This window comes from Chanodichthys erythropterus, chromosome 21 (genome assembly GCF_024489055.1).
Source record: "Chanodichthys erythropterus isolate Z2021 chromosome 21, ASM2448905v1, whole genome shotgun sequence".
In the NCBI taxonomy this organism is placed as follows: Eukaryota; Metazoa; Chordata; class Actinopteri; order Cypriniformes; family Xenocyprididae; genus Chanodichthys; species Chanodichthys erythropterus.
The window spans coordinates 10,797,802-10,825,763 of NC_090241.1; positions in this window are offsets into that span (position 1 = coordinate 10,797,802).

A 27,962-nucleotide genomic window follows, 5' to 3' on the forward strand; every position below is an offset into this window, starting at 1 on the left:
AAATCATCTCAATCTAATTTTCTTGAACATGAAAATGTTCATTATATTCAAACGGCCCCCACAGTCACCAGATCTCAATCCAATAGGCAGCTTTGAGATGTGCAAGAACGAGAGATTCGCATCATGGGTGTGCAGCTGACAAAAATGTAAATGTATTATATTATTGTTATTATTATAATCACTATTATTTAACTTACTAATTACATTTAAATTGCAATACACACATATATACACACACACATATTATTTTTGGCCTTTGGAAGTATATAGTTTTATCAGCATTGAGATGATATAATGTATATTGCAATAACCGAAATGAAGCAGGCAAGGTCACAAGCCCACAATCATTTACTTGTATCACTGATTTCACAATCTCCACAGTGGCAATGCTGAGACAGGAGCTGGACAACCGTCCCCTGCGATGTCCGGCCAAACCCAGAGCCACACAGACAGATGGCCTCCCCCAGGACACTGCCTCCAATGGGATGTGCACTGGGCGAGAGGAGGAAAAAAACGCTAATATTAGACATACTTGAACGTTTCTGAAGGTACCGACACTAACAGATGGCCACAGAGCTCTGACTCACTACATGAACACAGAACGATGGCGCAAGTCTCTCTAAGATGATACGCCCTGCGAGAGTGAGAGAGCTGGAGCCGTGAGCAGAAACGGGGCGAGATATCTCAATGGAGCATGTCCAGTGAGCGAACCTTGCCTCTCCTCCTGTTCAAAAGCTTCCCTACAACATACTCGAAGTCCTCAAGAAATTCTCTCCTAGAAACATCTACCAAATAAACTATTCACATTTTTTATGCCATTATGCCAAAATGTTTGTACGAAAACATGTCCCTACAAGTGCCAACATGTCTAATCTGCATGCATTAACTGCTGGGCTCTGATTAATCCATTTCTTTTTAAATAACAAATAATTTTTTATGTTTTCACCCACAAAAAAATGTGTATTTATCTGTGCAAGACCATGTTTTAGCACATCCTTAGCAAACACCACATATTCTCTGAAAAAAATCTTATAAATATGAAAAGCTGAATTCAAAACTGAAAAAAAAATTCTGACCTGTGCTGTTAAGCAAATTGCTATCTCCCTAATAATTTCTTATCTCTATTGTCTGGTAAATGTGTATTATTATAATTAAGGATGAATTTAATTTTAAGACACTTTAATGAATGTTTGAGTAACAGAATGGAAAAAAAAGTCTCAGGTTACACATGTAACCATGATTCCCTGAGAATAGGGAATGAGATGCTGCATCCCCAAGGGGTGGCTATGGGGGAATGCCTCCAGCATGACTAGTGTCTGAAGCATGAGTCTAAGCACAACAATAAACTTGGGAGTCTCATTCCCTATTCTCAGGGAACCATGGTAATATGCATAACCTGAGACGTTCCTTTTCAAAAGGGAACTCACACTGCGTCCCCTAGGGGTCGCTATGGGGAACAGAATACTGATGCTGTCATGTTGAAGGGATGAGTGCCCTATTGGCTGAGCTAAGTCCTCATCCATAAGGTGCATCAGCGACAACCATAGGTCGGAGCTTTTCAAGAACAGAGGCCTCAACAGGATCACTCTAAAGAGAGGAAGCCTAAATGCTAAATACTAAGGCCAGCTTTCCAGGAGGCTCACAGAGAGCTGGCCCACGAAGCTCCGCAAAGGGCGGCCTAAATAGAATGACTCTCACAATGAGTGGAGGCCTACTCGCACTGAGGTCAGTAGCCATGGAGGCTCCAAGAGAGCCTTATGAAGTAGCATACTACCCAAACTGCCTAGCCGAGCTCTAGGAGCAGAGGCCTCAGTATAACGACTCTCTAAATCAAGAGGAGACCTAACAATGCTTGCTCCGGACATCTTGCAATGAAGAGAACCTACCGCTCACAATCGATATCCCAACGGAGCTCTAGAGAGTGGAGGCCTAATAAAGACAACTCTCTCTAGCGAGAGGAAGCCTGACAGTGCTCATAGAGAGGAGGCTCACAGAGAGCCTGACAACTTAGCAAATAATAGCCGAGCTCTAGGAGTGGAGGCCTCAGCATAAAGACTCACTAATCGAGAGGAGGCCTAACAACAACTCACACATTTAGGAAATTTTGCAAGGAGGCTCACAGAGAGCCTACAACCCACAAGCTATCCCGGCGGAGTTCTAGAGAGGGGAGGCCTCAATAAAAACAATTCTCTCTAACGAAGGAGCTCAAAGACAACCTACTATTCAGTAAACTAAAGAGGCGGATTTTATTTTGCGAGGGTGGCAGCACTGGCCTTCTGGTCCTGTGTCTGGTTCTGAGACTGGGACAGGCCAGACCCCCTCGCAGGCTGAGGCGGGGACCTGGACCAGCGTAGTATGAATAAAAAACAGCTTAAATATGACTTAAAAGCAGCGGAGCATGCCTTCGTCTCTAAACTTCCGACCACCATCTCAACAGATGTGCTGAAAAGTTCAGATGGCAAAACTGGCACATTGAGGAGAGATTTTTTGTCTTTCTCATCGATGTCGGCCAGGTTCACCCAGAGATGTCTCTCTGTAGTCACCATGGCCGCCATGGATCAACCAATTGTGGTGGCAGCTTGTTTTAGTGGCATGGAGAGCCAAATCTGTGGTGCTGCGCAGCTCCTCTACCACCTCAGGGGGAAGCCTCCGAACCCTGGTCCAGGTCCTTCAACAGATCGGCCTGGTAGGCCTGCAAGGCCAGCCTGACCTGCTGCTGCATATGGTCTGCCATTAAGACGCGACGTGACGCGCAATAGTTTAGTAGGCAGAAACGGAGCCTTCAACGTGGATGCCTCATCCATCGTGAGATAACTGGCCAGCTGGACAGCGTTTCCAGCGTACCCATATTCCTACATTCCCTCAACGTCAGCATAATTTGCCTGAGTGTGATGGATGTAGGCAGAATATGGCTTTCCCCAAGATCTCTGGACCTCAGTGTGAAGATCTAGGAGAAATGGAAGGCTCCTACGAGCTGGACGATTGTGTCCCGACAGGAAGCGTTCATCGAGGTAGTTACGAGGGGGCGCGTGCTTCTCGCATTTTCATGGCAGATCTAAACTCACCCTGGCACGGGACTTAACATCCAGTAACTACTCATATGTGGGGCAAGCGGGCTGAGAACTCTCTGAAGCATCATCGATCTCATCAGCCTCGTCTTGCTCATCATGGCTCAAAGCAAGAAACGAGCTTGCTGCTGGCTCAGATGATGTAAGAGACAACACATCATCATCCGGCAGCTCACTCTAGTCCGCTGCAGATGCATGAGAAAAAAAATCATACCTCTCTCAAACTCATCCTCGAGCTCCACCTGCGAGCTTCACATCTTAAGTCTCCTACTAGCCGGTGGCTGGCCCGATTCCCTTGAGAAAAGGGCCAGACGAGAGCTAAGTTTCCTGATAGGAAGGTGCTCACAATGCTCGCAAACAGCCCCCTCAAGGACTGCAGCATGCTGGACCAGGGTTATTATTGTTAACTAAAACCATTAAAAAAAAAAAAACATTACTTGAAATAAAATAAACATGAACAAAAAATAAAATTATATAATTATATATATATATTATATATATATAAATTCAGCTAGTTGCAAAGGAAACATTTCTCATTTTCATTTAGTTTAACTTAATGTACTAAAATAACTAAAACTGAAAAAAAAATGAATAAATATTATATCAACATTTAAAAAACTGATGAAAATGACAAAGACACAACAAAATTACTAAAACTTTAACTATAATTAAAATTAACTGGTTCAAAATATTAAAAGTAAATATAATAGTATATCAATGGTACTAGAATAACACTGTGTTGGACTGCTGCCATTGATAATAATGGCCTCCATGTCAAGAGAATGTATTCATTTTCGATGTTCAAATTCATACTGCCAGAATAAACGTTCACATTATTCAAATAGAAACCCTGATTTTAGCTCAATCATATCTTCATTGCAAGCTGATCCCATCTCCACAGAATAATTGGACAATCACCATCTAAAAGCTTTGTCTAGTAGCCGACATTATCAAAATGACAAAAGGAATATTGGAATATGCCACTCTCTGAAGAATCACTGCCATCTTCAGTATGTCTATTAGCCAAAGACATGCTGCTTTAAACTGCAAAAATCACACATTTACTCCCTCTCTTTCAGTTCTACTTTGACCGTGACATGTACAGGACAACAACCGAATAATGTCCAGATATCTTAAATTCATAACATTGTTGCTGCAGCCGTAGGCAATGACATTTCAAGGATTTGCTCTTGTCTGTGTGTTTTGATAAAGAGAAAAGCGATACAACAGATCCACACACAATATTTACTCTGTCTTATCTGAGCACACTAAGAATTCTTCCCAAAATGCCATCAAATGCGGAATGTGCAAGCAAGAAATGATAACTTTATTAAGTAATTTTGCAACAACGTCAACTAGCAGTCATTGGAGTATTTGTAGACTGCTTAATATATATAATATGTCTGCTTAATATCTGCTAACACTTTATTTTGATGCTCCCAACAGACATTCAACTGACTATACGTACATGTCGACTTATTCTACTAACGCTAATCCTAACCTAGCAGTCTACTAATGCTCTAATGAGAGTTAGTTGACATGTAGTTGCAAAGTTACTTATATTTAATGTATAAAAAATAAAAAAAATAAAATCGAAATAAAGTGGGGTCTAGGGTCAGACTGATATTTTTGCTAGGACTAACAAGCAACCACATAGCAAAGCCCTAGCAATCCCTCACAATGCCCTAGCAACCATTTTACATAATAAAAAAAAACACTTTAAAACACCAAGCAACCGGGAAACCACCAATAACACCCTAGTATGAGGCAAACACCACTCATATTTTCTTCAGAAAATGTAAAAGTGCAATTTTATGGATTTCTTACAAACTCTCCCACACACAATTTTAATCAGCAGACACCCGTCACCAAGAATCCAGTGAGGAAACACAAAAACAAACATTTGGGAGAGCTCTTGCAAAAGGCACAGGCACAGTTTTTTCAAAAAGACGTAATCTACTTAGGTAATTACCTGAGCAACTAAAGTGAGGCCCAAGCATGTGATTATGATAATGTACAGCTCTCCACGGCCTGTCTATTAAAGACATTCAAAGAGAATGTCAAGAGCTTAATGTACTGCACCCTCTGACCGCACAAACCTGCCCGGCAACCGTTTACTCTCACCAGCAGCTAAACATTGGTTTGTGAGGGAGGCCTCGTATTACTAAGTGCATTTGCAATTAAATAGCATTAAGTACTCAATAAACTTAAACTTGATATTTACCATTATTTTTAAAGGCTGAGAATATTATGTAAGACGACAGGTTATGTTGAAAGACACGGTATATACTGTACTAAGAGCAGCTCATGGATTTCATGTGGGCAGAATTGTCTTGATTTTCTATTCAATAATCTCATTCTGTTTATTCAATCATCATGGGCCTCTTAGAGGCACAAAGGTACAACTGTACCATCATCTTTCTTTCATTTTCTCTCACATTCAGTAGGATGTAAATCAATTTGAGTGCAAACTGCCACCACAAGGCCAATTCACTGACTGTTTTTCTTATTTTCATGTCATGTCATGTCTTATTTTATAAAAAAATATAAGTAGAAATGTTGTGCTTGTTTTAATGTGTTCATTTTGTGTACACTATAGTTCAAATGTTTGGGGTCTGTATGATTTTTGTTTTTTTAAGTCTCTTTTGCTCACTAAGGCTGCATTTATTGGTAACACTTTATTTTAGGCTTCAGTTCTCACTTTTAACTAGTTGCTTATTATCATGCATATTTCTAGTATACTGTCTGTTTATTAGTACTTATAAAGCACATATTAATGTCTTATTCTGCATGACCTTATTCTACACCCCTTAATCCTACCTGTGGTGTTTTCACCCCTTTAACAGAACACACTCCATGTGGTATACAACTCAACAATTCAACTTTTATTCTTGTTCTCTGCATTACTCAACACAATTTCTCACTAGAGCCCCCTAGTGGTGTAGTTCCAAATTAAATGTATTACAGGTGCTGGTCATATAATTAGAATATAATCAAATCATTACACAGACTGACATATTTCAAATGTTTATTTCTTTTAATTTTGATAATTATAACTGACAACTAAGGGAAATCCCAAATTCAGTATCTCAGAAAATTAGAATATTACTTAAGACCAATACAAAGAAAGGATTTTTAGAAATCTTGGCCAACTGAAAAGTATGAGCATGTACAGCACTCATTACTTAGTTGGGGCTACTTTTGTCTGAATTACTGCAGCAATGCGGCGTGGCATGGAGTCGATCAGTCTGTGGCATTGCTCAGGTGTTATGAGAGCCCAGGTTGCAGTGATAGTGGCCTTCAGCTCTTCTGCATTGTTGGGTCTGGCATATCGCATCTTCCTCTTCACAATACCCCTTAGATTTTCTAAGGGGTTAAGGTCAGGCGAGTTTGCTGGCCAATTAAGAACAGGGATACCATGGTCCTTAAACCAGGTACTGGTAGCTTTGGCACTGTGTGCAGGTGCCAAGTCCTGTTGGAAAATGAAATCTGCATCTCCATAAAGTTGGTCAGCAGCAAGAAGCATGAAGTGCTCTAAAACATCCTGGTATACGGCTGCGTTGACCTTGGACCTCAGAAAACACAGTGGACCAACACCAGCAGATGGCATGGCACCCCAAACCATCACTGACTGTGGAAACTTTACACTGGACCTCAAGCAATGTGGATTATGTGCCTCTCCTCTTTTCCTCCAGACTCTGGGACCCTGATTTCCAAAGGAAATGCAAAATTTACATTCATCAGAGAACATAACTTTGGACCACTCAGCAGCAGTCCAGTCCTTTTAGTCTTTAGCCTAGGGGAGATGCTTCTGACACTGTCTGTTGTTCAAGAGTGGCTTGACACAAGGAATGCGACAGCTGAAACCCATGTCTTGCATACGTCTGTGTGTAGTGGTTCTTGAAGCACTGACTCCAGCTGCAGTCCACTCTTTGTGAATCTCCCCCACATTTTTGAATGGGTTTTGTTTCACAATCCTCTCCATGGTGCAGTTATGTTTTTTTCTACCACATCTTTTCCTTCCTTTTGCCTCTCTATTAATGTGCTTGGACACAGAACTCTGTGAACAGCCAGCCTCTTTTGCATTGACCTTTTTTTGTCTTGCCCTCCTTGTGCAAGGTGTCAATGGTCGTCTTTTGGACAACTGTCAAGTCAGCAGTCTTCCCCATGATTGTGTAGCCTACAGAACTAGACTGAGAGACCATTTAAAGGCCTTTGCAGGTGTTTTGAGTTAAATAGCTGATTAGATTGTGGCACCAGGTGTCTTCAATATTGAACCTTTTCACAATATTCAAATTTTCTGAGATACTGAATTTGGGACTTTCCTTAGTTGTCAGTTATAATCATTAAAATTAAAAGAAATAAACATTTGAAATATATGAGTCTGTGTGTAATGAATTAATATAATATACAAGTTTCACTTTTTGAATGGAATTAGTGAAATAAATCAACTTTTTGATGATATTCTAATTATATGACCAGCACCTGTATAGTAAGCAATTACAATGAAATAAACATCAAGTATTGTATATTGTATATAAAAAAAATCTTACTGACCCCAAACTTGTACATAGTACTGTATGTTGTATGTCTGAAGTTACTGTATAACTTGAACTTCCTTCATATTCCTGTTTAGAAATCAATATATCTATCAAATGTATCCAATAATCTAAGATGGTGAATGTACCAACCACCTAGCAACTCCTCGCCATACCTTAGCAACCACCAAAAGGCTGCGTCCTCCGGAGGTCACATTTGTTGGCTGAATACATCATTGAGGCTGCCTCATTTCAGCAGCGTAACCATTACATTCCAAAGTTAAAAAGAAATTACAACAATTTACGCTTTACTGGGAATAACAATCCATTTTTAATGGTTACTTTTCTGAAATTAGACATCATTGATGATGTATGTGGCCGATGAATACAACTTTCGAAATGAGACACAGTTTCTAAAAACAGCAAACAATACTCTAGCATTGTGGCATTCCGATACCGTGGAGACCTGGATATAACAAAAGATTATAAAATTTTTTTTTTTTTTTTTAAATCGATGAGACAAAGCAATTAATCTGAGTGCAGACGAATGAACAAATAAACTGTCTTTTCACTTAGTGAATTAGAGAGGTGTTAATTACTTTGGCAGATTCTCAGCACTGGCAGCAAGTGTACTATAATATCACCCTCACATTTGTAAAAACATGAAAAATGAGCTGTACCATTTATCAGTGAACTCATTACTCATCACCATGGTGTTGAGTAAAGTCTGTTAATGTAATATATTTACGTAATTAAAATATTGAGAGACATCTTGCTTGGCCAAGAAAACTCTTAAATAAATAAGCCACATATGGTGCATTAAGTCAGCGAGTGCCACAAACACACACTGATGAGTTATTCCATCTGCCTGTCATACCTAACATGCAGCAGGAACTAAAACACATCCAAATATCATCCCCGGCAATCGCTCGCAGTGAGAGCAGGTGCAGTCTCTGTCTAATGGATGCCTCCAATGAGAGGGGACGAGGTCGAAGGCGGCCATTAGAGCTGGACAGACAGAAGCATAATGAGAAGTAAGCTACTGTCAGAGGACAGACACAGAGGTCAAACACTATTAAAAACTCTGCTCTTGGACTTTGCACTCTGCAGTCTTTCCAAGTATGATTTGAATAAGGGAATTATGATTTTTATACCGCAAAGATGAGATCCTTTAAAATAAGGGGATGACACGCTGTAGGTTCATGAATATTTGGTGACAATGGGAGAGTTTGCAATGATGACAGCAGATCTTGCTAGGAGGGTATTAATTAAAGAGGGCCTATACGATTTTTTTACACATTCAACTTTCTTCCATGCGTAATGTTGCTGTTTGAGCATGAAAAAGGTCTGCAAAGTTACATAGTCACTCCAGCGGGAGTTAATTTTATGTCAGTGCGGGCTGTTTCTGAATTCTCTGAAACGCCTCTATTGTAGTCTTGATTTTACTTACGGAAACGAACACGTCACATTCTTCCTCATGTGAATAATTCCCGCCCAAGGCATACGTAAAATAAAGGGGCGGGGCCTGGTTGAGTTGCATTGTTCTTCTACGCTTTCATTAACTGACTCCGGCTCGAATTGATAAGGCAAAACTCAGGTGTACACACTAACATTGTAAGAATTTACAACTTTGAAGCTTTCACTGTTATGATAAGGAGCGGGACATTTCCCAAACATGCTTGAAGCGCTTGACCAATCACAACACACTGGTCCAGTCGACCAAACAGAGATCATTGCATTTTTCAGGAGGGGCTACATAGAGAAAGGAACTAAACAGAGTGTTACAGACAGATTGAGAAGAGATGAGCTGTAACAATGTCAAATATGAGAAAAACATTGTGTTTTCTTGCTTCATTTGGTCCGGACCGAATAAGAAATTGATATATTTAGTTCTGGTTTGCCTAGTGTTCACGCTGTCATTTTTAACACCGGAACTAAAGATACAATACAAAACAATAAGACATATATTTTGTGAAGGGACTTAACAAACATCCAAAACATTGCTGTGTGCTGGGCTAAATGCGTTCATCGTATGTGCGTACATATGATGGTATTTTTACCAGCTGAGAACTCAGGAAGAGCTTTGTAAATGTTTAAAGAAGTTAAAATAGCAAAAGGAATTCCTCTTTTACATACACAAATGAAAATCAAGAAGACATGGTTCTGACATACTGTACTGTAATGAGCAACATTGTGACTATGATGGAAAAAAACATACAAACCCGATTCCATAAAAGTTGGGACACTGTACAAATTGTGAATAAAAACAGAATGCAATGATGTGGAAGTTTCAAATTTCAATATTTTATTCAGAATACAACATAGATGACATATCAAATGTTTAAACTGAGAAAATGTATTATTTTAAGGGAAAAATAAGTTGATTTTAAATTTCATGGCATTAACACATCTCAAAAAAGTTGGGACAAGGCCATGTTTACCACTGTGTGGCATCCCCTCTTCGTCTGGGGACTGAGGAGACAAGTTGCTCAAGTTTAGGAATAGGAATGTTGTCCCATTCTTGTCTAATACAGGCTTCTAGTTGCTCAACTGTCTTAGGTCTTCTTTGTCGCATTTTCCTCTTTATGATGTGCCAAATGTTTTCTATGGGTGAAAGATCTGGACTGCAGGCTGGCCATTTCAGTACCCGGATCCTTCTTCTACGCAGCCATAATGTTATAATTAATGCAGTGTGTGGTCTGACATTGTCATTTTGGAAAATGCAAGGTCTTCCCTGAAAGAGACGACGTCTAGAAGGGAGCATATGTTGTTCTAGATCTTGGATATACCTTTCAGCATTGATGGTGCCTTTCCAGATGTGTTAGCTGCCCATGCCACACGCACTCATGCAACCCCATTCCATCAGAGATGCAGGCTTCTGAACTGAGCGCTGATAACATCTTGGGTTGTCCTTGTCCTCTTTAGTCCAGATGACATGGTGTCCCAAAATGAAAAGAACTTCAAATTTTGATTCGTCTGAACACAGAACAGTTTTCAACTTTGCCACAGTCCATTTTAAATTAGCCTTGGCCCAGAGAAAACGGCTGATAACTTCAAACTCTTTGCAATTTTTCTCTGAGAAAATCCTTTCTGATATTGCTCCACTATTTTTCGCCGCAGCATTGGGGGAATTGGTGATCCTCTGCCCATCTTGACTTCTGAGAGACACTGCCACTCTGAGAGGCTCTTTTTATACACAATCATGTTGCCAATAGACCTAATAATTTGCAAATCCAGCTGTTCCTTATATGTACATTTAACTTTTCCGGCCTCTTATTGCTACCTGTCCCAACTTTTTTGGAATGTGTAGCTCTCATGAAATCCAAAATGAGCCAATATTTAACATGACATTTCAAAATGTCTCATTTTCAACATTTGATATGTTATCTATATTCTATTGTGAATAAAATATAAGTTTGAGATTTATAAATTATTGCATTCCTTTTTTATTCACAATTTGTACAGTGTCCCAACTTTTTTGGAATCGGGTTTGTATTTGGTTGAGCATTCTGTCCTTTTAGGGTCACATCTTGTGACATAACTTCCACTTTTTGGTTCGTTTAGGTGTCTTTGGTGTTGTGTTCATATTTCAGTCGAACCGCATCAGAGTTCATTTTTGTGTTATTGTTGTATTATGTATTTTGTATTATAGTTGTATTATGTCCATACAATGAAAGTCAATGTGTTCCAACGTTCAGAAAATCTTGTTTTTTTTTTGTGATTTGTAGAATAAAGTAAGTTTATAAAAACGAATAGGAAGGTTATAGGAAGGTTAGCAAAAAATTATATTTTCTTTTGGAAATCTCTTTAACTACATTTTTTTTTTTTTTTTTCAGTTGTGTAACAATAGTTAAGCTGTTCTATCTTAGAACATATCTCTCAATTAGATTGCACAAAACAAACTTGGCTTGCTGTCCTCGAAGGAGGCTCGAACCCGAGGCTTGGCTCGAGCTCAGAGTTAAACCCCCAAAAAGATATTTACAAGGACAGCAATCTGGGCAGTCAACTAAGAGTAGTTCAGCAGTATAAGTACAGAAGACTTAAAGGATTTAATCCCTCTCCCCCCTTGTGTGGTGAATTTCCTGCGGGAGCTAAAAGAGAAAACGAAAGGCTCCTGCAGGAACAGAGAGAGAAATCACTGCTGGGGTAGTGAAGGGATACTTTTCTGTCCCTATAGATGGTTAGCTGGAGAACTGCTTCGAGAGTGGAGGCTGAAATCGCTGCTGCGGCAGTGTGAAATAAGTTTAGAGAGCAGTGGGGGAGATATCATTGCTGTGGTAGATAGAAATAAAGTTTTAGTCTGAAAGCTGATGCGAGAGCGGTGGCCGAAATCACTGCTGCAGCAGTGGGAAATAAAGTTTTGAAAACGACGGGCTGGGACCAAATGCTGGAAGAATTGTCACTGGGATGACGCAGTGACTGCTGCTTATATATACTCGTAATGATGATTGACAGGACTGAATGTTTAGGCTCCTCCCAAACCTACGTTTGGAACTACATTTCATTTTAGCAAATTGCTTTCAATCCAGTGAATCAGTTAAAACATATTTTGCATACAAACATATCACCCTATATAGCTTCAATATTGGCAGCTACTTTTTGTAAATAACTTTTAATATAGTGCACTACTTTTTTATATGGCTATATTCAATTGTGAGTAGCTTTTACCTTCTCAGGCTACCATTAACATAGTTTTATAAACACCGTAAATAACTCAAGTACACATGAGACTGAAACTCTGTCTATTGAGATGAAAGTGCTTGATTTCTGGAGTAGATGAGGAAATAGGCCAATCGTAGAAAAATAAATTGATGAAATCACAACACTCACCATGCTGGCTGTGCTGCCTTTCAATTAAAAGACATCAGGTGGTCTTTGTGACCATTTTTACAGGAGAATGTACATGCATATCAGATACACCAATATTATTTGAGCTAAAACAAAACGCATGATCATATTTTTATTAGATGTTTTTAGCACTGATTTTACTTATGTTAAATAGAAGCTGTCCTTACATGACTGGTAATATCTTCTTGCATGTGCTACTCTGTGCATTCACACTCAACACGCACACAAACACACCCACTCTCCGACTGATACCTTGCTAACTGATTCCCCTCCTGGTTTGTTTAGATGCTGAACATTAACCAGATTCCCACCGGAAAAGACTAAAAGCACCATCTTCATCTGCCTGAACTGCTGTGACCTTGCCATCTTATTAAAATTCTAAATAAAGTAATAAAGATTGTCTTCTCTCCCAGTGGGAAATGGTAAATTTGTTTGTTACGATTTTCACATATAATTGATTTGTTTAGTCTGCCCATTTAGTTTTATTTACGCAGAACATTTAACTAAAGTAATATTATTACAATAGATAAAACACACACAAAGTCATGAATAAAATACACACCCCATGAACACAAGTCATCAGAGAACAGGAGACGACTAATGTGTATTATTAACAGAACACCCAGAGAGGAGGAGATGAGAGAATTATTTCATTCCAAACATCATTTACATATAATAGCTTTTTAAAACCTACAGTATGCAACAAAATACAAAAAAACTCAGATTGCTATATATGGTTATGACTGGTTAATGAACCGAAGACAAATTACAGTTTATTTAACATTTTTGTAAACAGAAACAACAGAAACAAAACATTTTTAAAATGACACTGAAAACATGATGCAGTTTAATCAAAATCTATATTCTCTTAAAGGATTAGTTCACTATAAAATGAAAATTACCCCAAGCTCATCCTCAAGCAATCCTAGGTGTATACGAATTTCTTCTTTCAGATGAACACGATCTGAGTTATATTAATAAACATCCTGATGCATCTAAGCTTTATAATGGCAGTGAACTGGACCAACGAGTATGAAGCTCAAGAAAGTGCATCCATCCATCATAAACAACTCCAGACGGCTCCGGAGGGTTAATAAAGGCCTTCAGAAGCAAAGAGATGCATTTGTGTAAGAAAAATATCCATATTTAACAAGTTGTAAAGTAAAATAACTAGCTTCTGCCAGACCGCCTTCCATATTCAACTTACGAAGAAAATGAAAAACTCTCGCAGTTTAAAACGCTTATGCCAAGTTTACACTACAGGATTAGGGCAATTTGGACATTGTTTGGGTCAATTTGGACATTGTATGTCTGAGTTACAACAGCTTCCATTTTCATGGCAAAACATCAGATTTTGTTAGTCCGCCACGGACACACCATTCAACGAAAACTCAAGATCTTCGCAATTTAACAACACTAAGGTCTTAAGATTAGACTGACCAAATATGATGTTGATCTGGTTAAATCTCTACGAGGAGTTAATCACAGTGTAAAACATGTAATTTCCTATATCCCACAGGTGGCGCTATAACTATAACTGAATATTGCCATGTAGATGTCTTCAGGCCAGGACTAAAACATGTGAAGTTTGGGACAGATCGGACATTGTATACCCGAGTTACAACAACTTCCTCTATCATGGCAAAATATCGAATTTTGTCAGGCCGCCACGGACAATGAAAACTGAAGATTCAATGAAAACTCTAGATTTTCGCAATTTAACATCAAAAAGGCCTTTAGATTAGACTGACTAAATATGATGTTGATCTAATAAAATCTCTAGAAAGAGTTTGTTAAAGTACAACATCTGGAAATGGCAAACATTTTGCAGAGAAAATTCAAAATATCTCATTTTCAGATTTTGCACCCAGCGACTTTTTTGTAGGTATTAGGCTGTTACATGTGTCTACCGAATTTCATAATTGTACGTGAAACGTAGAGCGAAGGGCGCTTAATTGAAATTTCAATTAAGCCATTTTGCCACACCTAATTCAGAAACCCACATCAGACGTCAGAATAATTGACTGAGCAATTACAAAAAAAAACTGCTTCAAAACTACAGTATATCCTTTCTAGCTATTTCCAAGTTCAACTGATACAGTTTCCAAATAAATGGACTCAAAGCTGCAGCTTTTCAGCACATCTATGATACAAAGTATGAATTGTTGTATTTATCACTCTGTTAGGAGCAAACTGCACGAGCGTAGCAAGGTGACCCCATAGAAAAATATGGCCAGACGCTGCCAAGACTTCCCGGGGAGTTATTTGTCATCCACGAGTCTGCTGTGCAGAGTTACAAAGCTACAGCCGCCAGTTGATCAGCTCACACACATACACAAACCAACGCAGGTGGGCGAACAAACACAAACATGCACATTTTTGGCTCGGCAGCCTGTCTGAGCTGTCTGAGCATTGCATCCTTCTATACATCTGTCTGCGCAAGAGTTTGTCGAGTGCCCTTGATGTTCATGTGCTTATGCAAAAATACAGCATATGATAAAACCTTCAACGTGCAACAATATATTTACAACTTAAAATGATTTTAAAATGCCTGACTTCACCCTAAAACATGAGCCAATCTTTCACAATTTAAACATATAACCTTCAAGTATGGGTTTACTAAGGGCACAGTTTGTTTGAGATAATGCAACCAGAGTTGGAGATTTTCTGGGCAGATGGAATGATTGATCGATTTTGGATGCCGGCTGGTAGAGCTTGATTAATAATTCAGCCACAGGGGTCAGAGTGGAAAAGAGTTGGGACCCACTATTATGACAATAATTCTGTCAATCAACACCCACAGGAAGGACAAATCACCAATGAGATCTCTGTAATATCTCAATTGTTTTTCCTACATAGTACTGAGATTGTATGGAGTGAAAATGGAAGGCATCTTCTGAGTTCTTCTACTTCCCAGATGTAACATGAGAAGACCACATTTATCTCACAAGCATCTCCTCTAGAGTTTCAGAAGAGATTTTTACAATGTCTCAAACTGTGATCAGGTTTGCCAAGATCACTGCAATCAAAAGTCAGAGATCTTCATTAATGCAATATGAGCATTTTTCATCAAATTATATCAAGACCAAATCACCTAGCACTTACATTCATTTTATAGAAAAGACGTTTGTGACAGTTAATTTAAAACAAATGCGATTCTTTAAAAAATAGTATTGTCATGAAAATGTCACAATGCAAAAAGTCTTAATACTACAGTATTAAGAATATATTAGTCATTTTTAACATTAGTTAAAATACATTTAGTAAAAAATATTCAATAATTAATAAATAATGTAATAGTAAATGTTGAAATTAACATTAAGATTGATAAATATTTTAGAAGTATTTTTCATGGTTAGTTCATGTTAAAGGTGCAATATGTAAGATTTTTGTAGTAAAATATCCAAAAACCACTAAGCCAAAGTTATATATTTTGTTTAGAAAATTGCAATTTTAACCAAGGCTCCGGGACGTGTGAGGAGTTGCCTGTCAATTGCGTCATACCCGTGTTACCTTCGGTTTCCGGTTTTATTTTGTAAAAACAATGGAAACGCCAAATATGCTTTTTAATAATTTTAATAGACAAAAGAACAACTGTTTGGTTTACGTTTATAGACAAAAAAACTAATTGTTGTTATATAGCTCAGCACATTTAGTCTTATTGTTTAAATTTAATTTTCTTGATTTTTTGTGAGTACCATGCTTTACCATACCTTAAAGAAAAACGCTATTTTGTCAAGTAGCTAACATAGCATAATCAGATGCAGCTTTATTTTGAGTAACCTAATACAGAATTTTCTCCATCATACAATTAATATGATATTCTAAACTCGATCTATCTTTCTGCAGTGTGCAACAGTGTCTCACAGCAGCCGCAGAGCGAATGCACAGAGTAACATTATAACTTCATTTTCAACACTCAGAAAATGTATCTAATATGATAAACAGAGCTGTGTTACCTCATACTCATGACCGGAAAAGCGGAAGCGGCGCCGGCGACTGTGTCTTAATAAAGAGCTGCTCGTGAGGCGTGTGTTGCACAATCGCTCCAGCGGCCACGTTCAGCTCCCACAGCACTCGGTCCTGCTCTGCTTCATACTACAGTAATGTTAATGATCACATCAATGAACATGATTTCTTCCTGAGTCCTATCCCGATTGTTTCCACCGGCTGTAATGTGAAGATCACATGTCCCAAGATTCCGCGCTCAAACTTGCCATCATCAAGCTATGCCTTTTATTTTGCATAGGCCTCTAGCGACCTCTAACGGACAGAAATCTTACATATTGCACCTTTAACTAAAGTAGTTAACTAATGTTTATCACAGTCATTGCAGGGAAGAGAAGAGGCTTGGAATTGCAAACAGTATTTATTAAAGAAACTAAAATTTAACCCATACAAGGGCGAAACAAAAACACAAACGTGACAACTCTACAACCATGTAAAGACAACGACTGACAAACACTGACAAAAACACAGGGCTATTATGCTGCTTTCACACCACCTCGTATTTACCGGAATCTTGAGATGACAACTGACTGGGAATTATGTGTTTCTATGGCACCACTATCACCGCTTAAATGAATCTACAGCGGTCAGGTGGCTTTCAGAAAACTCCCAGCTTACAAACTGTAATTACGAGTTCTATGAATGCTTTTTACGAGACAGACCCCCAGTTTCACTGACAAAGCTTAAGCTAGTCCTAGACTAAAATGCATGTTTGAGCTGTTTTAACTGAAAGCAACTTGTACTGACATATCTTAAAATATGTCAGTGCCACTGTTTTGACTCAAGATGCACACCAGTAATGTTTTTTTCTAGTGTACGTTTATAAAAGCTACTTAAATATTCTAATTGAACTAAGGTCTATTCCAGGCTTAGGCTAAGCCCTGTCTGTGAAACCAGGCCAGAAACTCGTAGTTACAGTAATTACGATATACACATATATATACACACACCTGGGGATTCGATCAAGGAAAACCAATGAACAAAAGAACTACAGAGGGACTACAAACAGACACAGGAAACTAAGGCATGAAACACAATAAAAGTCCTTAAACAAAAGGAATTAAACAGGGGAATCGTGACAATGTTAACAAATGGAGCCGTACTTAAAAGTGTTACCTGGAACAATGTACAAATTTAATGCAATAATTTACAAATCTCATAAACTTATATTTTATTCACAATAGAATATAGATAACAAATCAAATGTAGAAAGTGACACATTTTGAAATGTCATGCCAAATATTGTACATATAAGGAACAGCTGAAGGACCGATTTGGTCAATTGGCAACATGATTGGGTATAAAAAGAGCCTCTCAGAGTGGCAGTGTCTCTCAGAAGTCAAGATGAGCAGAGGATCACCAATTTCCCTAATGCTGCGGCGAAATATAGTGGAGCAAAATTGCAAAGAGTTTGAAGTTATCATCATCTACAGTGCATAATATCATCCAAAGATTCAGAGAATCTGGAATAATCTCTGTGCGTAAGGGTCAAGGCAGGAAAACCATACTGGATGCCCGTGATCTTTGGGCCCTTAGACGGCACTGCATCACATACAGGAATGCTACTGTAATGGAAATCACAACATGGGCTCAGGAATACTTCCAGAAAACATTGTCGGTGAACACAATACGCCGTGCCATTCGCCGTTGCCGGCTAAAACTCTATAGGTCAAAAAAGAAGCCATATCTAAACATGATCCAGAAGCGCAGGCGTTTTCTCTGGGCCAAGGCTCATTTAAAATGGACTGTGGCAAAGTGGAAAAGTGTTCTGTGGTCTGACGAATCAAAATTTGAAGTTCCCTTTCGATACTTCACTCGTACTGCGTATGGGGGAAAGGTCTCCCTTTTTCCCCGCTGCTGAAGCCTTTTTCAATAACGCAGTGTAACTGCACCGTCATTGGTTCACTCATAGACAAGTTGTTGAACCAATGACGGCGCGGCATAGCTGCGCGGCTTATGGCGACAAAGCGCGCGAATATTCCCGCCGAAATGGGCGGGGTTAAGGGCTATATAAGCCGGCGTTTCGCCATAGGATTTCAGTGTTTTCTCCTTCAGCGACGGCCTCATCATCTCCTCGCTGATCTCCGCCTGAAGCCGAGAAGCTCGCCGCCTTCCTGACTGCTCTCGCCGCCGTCTGAAGAGGCTCCCGCAGCGGACTCGCCTGGACTCGCCGGACTGAGGACAGCGCCGGCGCCCTCTCCGACTGCAGCGTCAGCGCCGTCGCCGCCTCCCGCTTCCCGCTCCCGGCCGCTTCCTGTGTGTCCCCTGCCGCCATCCGGCGCGCCGTCTTGAGAGCTTCACCGCGGCTTAACGGCGCTCTAAAAGAGCGTATTTCAGCGGTTTTCACCGCTTCTAGAGCTTCCGCGGCCCTCGCCGCTCTAAAAGAGCCACCCAAGTGCCGTTTTCACGGCAACGGCGTCTTCTCAGATGCCCCGCCACTCGTGTGGCACGTGCAGGGCCCCCCTGCACGACGGTGATGGTCACAGCGAGTGCGTCGCTTGCCTGGACAAGCCCCATGCAGACGGCGCGCTCGCTGGGGAGTCATGCCCGCACTGCGAGTGCATGAGTCTCAGTTCCCTGCGCTCGCGGGTCGCCTTCTTCACAGAGGGTGATCTCGCCGCTCGCGCCCTCCCGTCTCCTTCCTCCCGCGAGCCGGCTAGGAAGAGACAGCGGGGCAGAGCGACCCAGCGCCAGGAGATAGGCGAGCTCACGCCGGCCCAGCTCCCGCGTGCCTCGCCCTCTCCTCCGAGGGAACCCTCTCCCGTCCTGTTCTCTCGGCCTGAGCAGCGTCCCTCTGCGGAAGCGAGTGACCTCGTCTCATTCGGTGGAACAGACGACGAGCAGGACGACTCCATGTCTCTTGCGGCTTCCGAAGCAGAAGTGTGGGCTGGCGAATCGGACGATCCCTCCCCCCCGCCTACCTTGGAGCCCATTGAACATGGCCAGGGCATGGATGCCGAGCTTTTCCGCATCCTATCCAGAGCCGTAGAAGAGCTGGACCTCGACTGGGCCCCACCTGAGGAGCCGTCGCGCAGTCGCCTTGACGAGTGGTTCCTGCCTGGCCGCCGCCAAGCCCCTCGCCAGCGAGCAGCGCCCTTTTTTCCCGAGGTCCACGAGGAGCTGACGAAGTCATGGCGCGCTCCGTACTCCGCCCGCCTTCATACCACGCACCGCTCCGCCCTCACTGCCGTCGACGGCGCCGAGGAAAAGGGATACGAGCACCTGCCACCCCTTGACGAAGCAGTGGTTGCTCACCTCTGCCCTCCCGCGGCTGTGGGATGGAAAGCTAAGAGGTCACTCCCTTCCACGCCCTGCCGGACTACTTCCACCTTAGCTGGTCGAGCTTACACTTCGGCAGGACAGGCCGCTTCTGCGCTACACTCCATGGCCATATTCCAAGTCTTCCAGGCCAAACTCCTCCGCTCTCTGGACGAGTCTGGGATTGACGCGCCGGCTTTCAAGGACCTTCGCAGCGCTACTGACCTTGCCCTGCGAGCCACGAAGGCTACGGCTCAGGCCATCGGCCGTTCCATGGCCAGCCTGGTAGTGTTGGAGCGCCACCTGTGGCTTAACTTGACGGAGATCAAGGACAATGACAAGACGGCCTTCTTAGACGCCCCGGTCTCTCCCTCTGGTCTCTTCGGCCCTGCAGTGGATGGCTTCACTGAACGCTTCACAGCGGCACAGAAATCGTCTCAGGCCATGAGACATTTCCTGCCCAAGCGCTCCAGCTCTGCTTCCAGCCGCCCCAGGACTGCGTCGGCTCAGCAGCACAAGCCCGCTCCACCTGCAGCACCGCAGTCAGCGCCACCTAAGGAGCAACGCCAGCGCTCGCGCTCTGCCAAGCGCCATCCCTTCCCAAGACGCCAGGGACCCCGGCCCAAGATTGTGCTGGACCCGGTGCCTCCGAAGTCATCCTGATCTGCCAGGAAGGAAGAGGATGGGGAATCGTCCCGTCGCGACCGGACCACCCCAAAAGCTCCCACGAACATTTTCCCCTCCGCCTCGTTTAAATCCGGGCGTGGGAAACATGTTTCAAGTGACAACTGGGCCCACAACTGTTGCGCCCACTCCAAACGCCGTTTTCACGGCGAACAAATTTTTATATCATCTAAAAGGGAGCAAATTTCCTCTTCCGCTACTCTCGGTGTACAACCCCCTCAGCGGCGGTCTGTCACACGATATCATTCAACCCCTTGCCACTCGGGCCGAGGCTTGGCAGGCCAATCCCGATGTGTCAGATTGGGTCATGGGGATCGTAACTCAGGGTTACTCGCTCCAGTTTGCACGCCGGCCCCCTCGCTTCGGCGGGGTGCTTCAAACTTTGGTCAATCCGGACGACGCCCATGTCCTCCGAGCCGAAGTCATGACGTTGCTAAGAAAAGGAGCTGTGGAAATAGTCCCCCCCGCGGAAAGCGAGTCAGGCTTCTACAGCCGCTATTTTCTGGTCCCCAAGAAAGATGGTGGTCTCAGACCCATCCTGGATCTCAGACTTTTGAATCATTCCCTCATGAGACGGAAGTTCAAAATTCTGACACTGAAACAGATCCTCGCGCACATCTGCCCCGAGGACTGGTTTTGCTCGCTGGACCTGAAGGATGCGTATTTTCACATCCAGATAGCCCCTCGTCACAGACGATTCTTGAGATTCGCATACGAGGGAGTGGCATACCAATATACGGTCCTGCCCTTCGGGCTGTCTCTGGCTCCTCGCACTTTCACCAAGTGCATGGACGCGGCACTTTCCCCTCTCAGACAGGCGGGAATCCGAGTCCTGAATTATCTCGACGACTGGCTCATTCTAGCCCGTTCGCGAGTCGAGCTGGAACACCACAGATCAGTGCTCCTCAGCCATTTACAATGCCTGGGTCTCAGGGTCAACGCAACCAAGAGCTTGCTGTGCCCCACTCAACGAATATCGTTTCTGGGAGCAGTTTTCGACTCAGTCCATACGACGGCAATAGTCTCGCCAGAGCGCGCTCTGACGATTCAGCAGCTCACAGCCTCAGTCAATAACAGAGCCTGCCTCCCTCTGAAGTTTTTTCAGAGGCTGCTAGGGCTAATGGCTTCCGCCTCTCCGGTACTACAGCTCGGCCTTCTTCGGATGCGGCCTCTTCAGTACTGGTTGAAGTTCCGGGTTCCTCCCAGCGCTTGGCGGCACGGCCGCCTTCGCCTCAAGGTCAATCAGGCCTGTCTTCTAGCCCTGAAACCTTGGACGAACTCTGTATGGTTCAAGCGCGGAGTGCCCTTACAGGCGGTCTCACGAAGGACGGTGCTAGCAACAGACGCCTCCAACTCGGGTTGGGGCGCTGTGTGCGACGGCAGACCGGCCTTCGGCTCATGGAGCCAAGAGGAAAGCCTTCTGCACATCAACTGTCTAGAGATGCTAGCAGTGATGAAGGCCCTTCAGTTCTTTCAGGCTCATTTGACAGGGCATCACGTTCTAGTCCAATCGGACAGTATGACAGTGGTGTCATATTTAAACCACCAGGGCGGTCTCTCGTCCAGCCGCTTATGCGCTCTGGCGAAACGTCTACTGGAATGGGCTCTTCCGAGGCTTCAGTCGCTCAGAGCGACTCATGTTCCTGGCAGGAACAATCTGGGTGCAGATATGCTGTCACGGAGCAACGTCCCCTCCGACGAGTGGACGCTCCATCCCCAGGTTGTCCTCAGGATTTGGGAGCTCTTCGGGAAGGCAAAGATAGACCTCTTCACCTCAGAAGACAACTCTCATTGCCCAACATTTTTCTCGAAGGAGGTCGACGCTCTGGCCCATTCATGGCCCAGCACGCTCCTTTACACTTTTCCTCCGATCGCCCTGATCCCTCAGGTCATCAGGCGCATCAGAGAAGACCAACACAGAGTCCTTCTAGTGGCCCCGCTCTGGAGGAACCAGATTTGGTCCTCGGAGCTGTTCAAGCTCTCTCTGAGAGCCCCGTGGCCGATACCCCTGAGACGGGACCTCCTCTCTCAGGCGAACAGGGCAATCTGGCACCCACAGCCGGAGCTCTGGGCTCTGCACCTCTGGTCCCTCGATGGGAGCCTACTAACCTCCCCAGGGACGTCCTAAATACCATTTCTCAGGCTAGAGCGCCGTCCACGAGACGCCTCTACGACCAGAAATGGTCGGTCTTTGCTGACTGGTGTTCGTCACGCAACATAGACCCAATGAAGAGTGACGTATCTTCTATACTGTCTTTCCTCCAAGAACGCTTGGAAATGGGGCGCACCCCTTCCACGCTCAAGGTTTACGTAGCAGCCATTGCAGCGTTCCATGCTCCTATTGCTGGCCAATCAGTGGGACGAAACGGACTTGTCATCCGTTTCCTGAGGGGCGCTAGGCGATTGAATCCTCCTCGCCCCCTCACCGTTCCCTCCTGGGACCTGTCTTTGGTCCTCAGGGCCTTAAAAGGAGCCCCATTTGAACCAATGGGCTCAGTCGACCTCAGGCCATTGACGCTAAAAACCGCCTTGCTGTTAGCACTGGCCTCGGTTAAGCGTGTTGGCGATTTGCAGGCCCTCTCTGTGAGCCCTGCATGCCTCGAATTCGGGCCTGGAGACTCTAAGGTCGTTCTGAAACCCAGGCATGGCTACATCCCTAAGGTGCTCTCAACGCCGTTTAGAGCTCAGGTCATCTCGCTCTCTGCTCTGCCCCCTTCGACGGAAGAGCAAGGGCTGGAGTTACTCTGCCCTGTCAGGGCATTGAGGACCTACATAGAGCGATCGCAGTCTTTCAGACAGTCAGATCAGCTCTTTGTCTGTTTTGGAGGCCGCACCAAAGGATCTCCGGTCTCAAAACAGCGCATTTCTCGTTGGATAGTGGACGCTATTACGCTGTGCTACTCCTCACTGGGAGCCAAATGCCCCATAGGAGTCAGAGCCCACTCCACTAGAGGGATGGCCTCCTCATGGGCTTGGTCCAACGGAGTTTCCATCCAAGACATCTGTGTGGCGGCCGGCTGGTCTTCGCCGTCCACCTTTGTCAGGTTTTACCATCTCGATGTCCCGACCTTACAGGCTCGAGTCCTTTCAGTGTGATTAGCGGCCTCAGATGAGCTCCGCCTCACGCTATCATGGAAATAAATTTCCTCTAAGTGTAACGCAAGGGTTCGGTAAGGGCTTGCCCTCTCGCTTGTCTTTTTGGCCCCCTCTCAGGTGTCCAAACTTCAAGCTATATCGTTCCCAGCCGTGGCACGGCGTGGTTGAATTCGTTCCCCATACGCAGTACGAGTGAAGTATCGAAAGGGAACGTACTCGGTTACTAACGTAACCTCGGTTCCCTGAGATACGGAACGAGTACTGCGATACTTGCCGTGCCACGAGGCTGCGGCTCAGGGTCGTCGCTTCAGTCGAATGACACTGAAATCCTATGGCGAAACGCCTGCTTATATAGCCCTTAACCCCGCCCATTTCGGCGGGAATATTCGCGTGCTTTGTCGCCATAGGCCGCGCAGCTATGCCGCGCCGTCATTGGTTCAACAACTTGTCTATGAGTGAACCAATGACGGTGCAGTTACACTGCGTTATTGAAAAAGGCTTCAGCAGCGGGGAAAAAGGGAGACCTTTCCCCCATACGCAGTACTCGTTCCGTATCTCAGGGAACCGAGGTTACGTTAGTAACCGAGTACGTTCTTTTTGGAAAACTGGGACGCCATTTCATCCGGACTAAAGAGGACAAGGATAACCCAAGTTGTTATCAGCGCTCAGTTCAGAAACCTGCATCTCTGATGGTATGGGGTTGCATGAGTGCATGTGGCATGGGCAGCTTACACATCTGGAAAGGCACCATCAATGCTGAAAGGTATATCCAAGTTCTAGAACAACATATGCTCCCATCCAGACATCGCCTCTTTCAGGGAAGACCTTGCATTTTCCAACATGACAATGCCAGACCACATACTGCATCAATTACAACATCATGTCTGCGTAGAAGAACGATCTGGGTACTGAAATGGCCAGCCTGCAGTCCAGATCTTTCACCCATAGAAAACATTTGGCACATCATAAAGAGGAAGATGCGACAAAGAAGACCTAAGACAGCTGAGTAACTAGAAGCCTGTATTAGACAAGAATGGGACAACAATCCTATTCCTAAACCTGAGCAACTTGTCTCCTCAGTCCCCAGATGTTTGCAGACTGTTATAAAAAGAAAAGGGGATGCCACACAGTGGTAAACATGGCCTTGTCCCAACTTTTTTGAGATGTGTTGATGCCATGAAATTGAAAATCAACTTATTTTTCCCTTAAAATTATACATTTTCTCAGTTTAAACATTTGATATGTCATCTATGTTGTATTCTGAATAAAATATTGAAATTTGAAACTTCCACATCATTGCATTCTGTTTTTATTCACAATTTGTACAGTGTCCCAACTTTTTGGGAATCGGGTTTGTATATTATATTATATGACATTATATTAGACTTATGCCGATATTCGGTAATGCGATAAATCGCGATAATGAATATTCACGATATTGTAATCGTCGGCACTTCAGAATACCGTAAATAATAATTTATTACCAATTATTAATTTTTTATAAGGCAATTAAGAATACTTTACCCATCAATCGTATAAAATGCACAACACCGCTGTATTCTGCGTAAAAAGGACACGCGCTCAGAGATGTAAACAATCCCAACGTGCACGAGAAGCACATGGCGGAACAAGGAGACGAGCTGAATGAAAGTGCGCGTTCACTCTCTGACAGCAGAGGGCGCTGATGGAACAGCAGCGTGCAGCGGTTACCACGGAAACCATGCAAACAAAGTCATTTCATTCATTTTTTTGTAATCTCAGTGTTGTTCATCACAGCACCAAATACTGAATACTTAAAAACGACTTAAAAGTAATTTATTTTCAAACCTAAACATTTTTATATTTTAATCTGGACTACAACATGCCCTAATGATTAGAAATGTTCTGATTATTTGTTATTGTTCAGTAAAACTTACAGCTTCATTAGTTAACATGTTAATTCATTATCACTAAACTGACAATAAAAATACTTATAAAGTATTAATTACTATTAATTAATGTTAATTTATTAGTTACTATTTAATAACATTACTAAAATCAAAATAACTTATTTAATGGACCTGAGATAAAACTAACAATAATCAGTTGTGTTTCTAAACTAACATTAACAACAAACATTAACAACTTTCTGTAACAAATGTAGCTATTGCTCAATCTTAGTTAATGCATTAAATAGAGTAAAGTGTTATCTGTTGTTCGTTATAGCCTAATTCTTTTGCATTTTAATCTGTTTAAAAATTTCAGTCAGAGTTGTTTTTGTTTTATTAAAAAAAAAGAGTTCTTAAACCTGTTAAATTATGACAAAAATGGTTTTGCAACTTATTTTAATATCGCGATAATACCGTATACCGTGATAAAAGCTTCATCAATTAATCGCAACATGAAAATTTGATACCGTCACATGCCTACATTATAAGATACTATATATCTGAATTGTAACTTCACTAATGAACTATATTGTGTCTAAGAACACATGGCCTCTCATGGGTTACTGTTTTATTTTAAAACTGTTTAACTCTTGATTCAAATAGTACAAGAGTAAAATGGACCAGTATCTCTTGAAAAACTGCCCAAGACAATGCAGGCTTCAAGTGGAACCAGTAGCACACAGACATTGCTAGTGAAGCATTCAGAGCTGTCATATAAAGCTGCCATGCTCTGTGTGTGTGTGTGTGTGTGTGTGTGTGTGTGTGTGTGTGTGTGTGTGTGTGTGTGTGTGTGTGTGTGTGTGTGTGTGTGTGTGTGTGTGTGTGTGTGTGTGTGTGTGTGTGTGTGTGTGTGTGTGTGTGTTGCTCGATTCTGGTGGCTTTCAGGCACGCACAGACAGAGCTCATCTGAGCTGCGTCTGGTGGTCAGAATTAGACTCTCTCTAGCGACGCAGGTCTGTTCGATATCCGACTCATCCTTTACGCTCGGGGTTCTGCCTTTCATATGCCTGAAAAATGATCTGTCAAAATGTGCTTCAGAGTTACACAGCCCCCCCTCCTCCCATTCACTTAGGGGACTGCAGAGAAAGACTGGAGACAAGCTCTGCGTGCAGAGATCACTTACCCTTTCCTCCAGCTTTCGCTCACACAATAATACTCACAAAGGAGGCTTTCTGTCATTGGCATCCAGTAAAAGATGCACACAATACCTCAATTATTAAACATTTGCATGTTTTTACAGCTTAAAATCTAAAATTAGATTGAGAACTTATTTAAAGAGCAAAGTTTTCCAAGTAATTCACCCAAGTTAAATGAACCCAAAAAAAGGGATCGTTAGAGTCAACAGACTAAACACAAACAGATTTAATTACTGCCATTACTGACCCACACAAACCTCATACAGTACATCACAGTCAAGCTGTCCATCAAAGAAAAATCCTCATAATATCAGTTAGTAGCCTTCTTGATTCATTTGGGAAAGACAATAGACACTTCAGTTTCAAGTTTGCTCGCTACAGAGCCAAATGACCTCTCTGGAGCTCAAGGGTGGAGCTTAACCTGTTTAATGTGTAGAGAGATAGGGTTATGGGTATGGTGTGGTTAGAGGATGCAGCTCCACCCATAATGCCAACAGTACATAGAGAGAGGGGGAGCTGGAGGTTATACTATACCCACCCACCCTCTTTCTGGAGCACAAAATGACCCATGACCTAGAAAAGAGCAGTGAATGGCTGTTAAAGATCTACAGAGGTGCAGAATTTGAAGGTGTAAAGTTGAATGTGTTGTCAAGATAAGACAGCAGGCAATCAGCCATATCACCAAAATAAGTCCAAAAGGAAGTCTCTAAAATTGAGCATTTCAAATGCACAAAGTTTTGGTCCTGAAGATTCAAATTCATGTTGATCGTGTTCCATGATTGAAATTCATCAGAAAGTGTAAAAGACATCAACAGCATCATGTGAGAAGACATTTGGTACGTTGCTTAAGGGGGTGTCACACAACACTTTTCATTCCATTGACTTCCATTCATACACATTCAATTGTGGGAGACTGGAAATGCAAGCTCACGCGAGTAAGTTTTGAATTTCGCTGCATTCCAAAATTCAAGTTTGTTGAACTCTAATCTGCGAAACCATATCACATAGTTTAGCCGTAGTTCAATTTTTAGTAATGTGGCAAACTACAACTATTCAAAATCATTTTTGGTAATTAAAATTATAATAATAAAATAATTTAGAAATATCATATAAAAATTTTAACCTAAAAAAAAGGTTGGCAATTAAATAAATTAAATTAAATATGTTACTAAAATTACTAAAACTAAAACAGAAAATAGACAAATTTCACTCTGTGAGGTTTTTTAACATTAATATGAGTTCCCCTAGCATGCATATGGTCCCCCAGTGGCTAGAAAAGGCGATGGGTGTAAACCGAGCCCTGGGTAAATTGAGAAAATGAAAGCTCAGACGGCCCAATTTGGAATCTTCCCTATATGTCGTCATACGGGGAAAGGTTACCTCCCCTTTCTCTGCTTT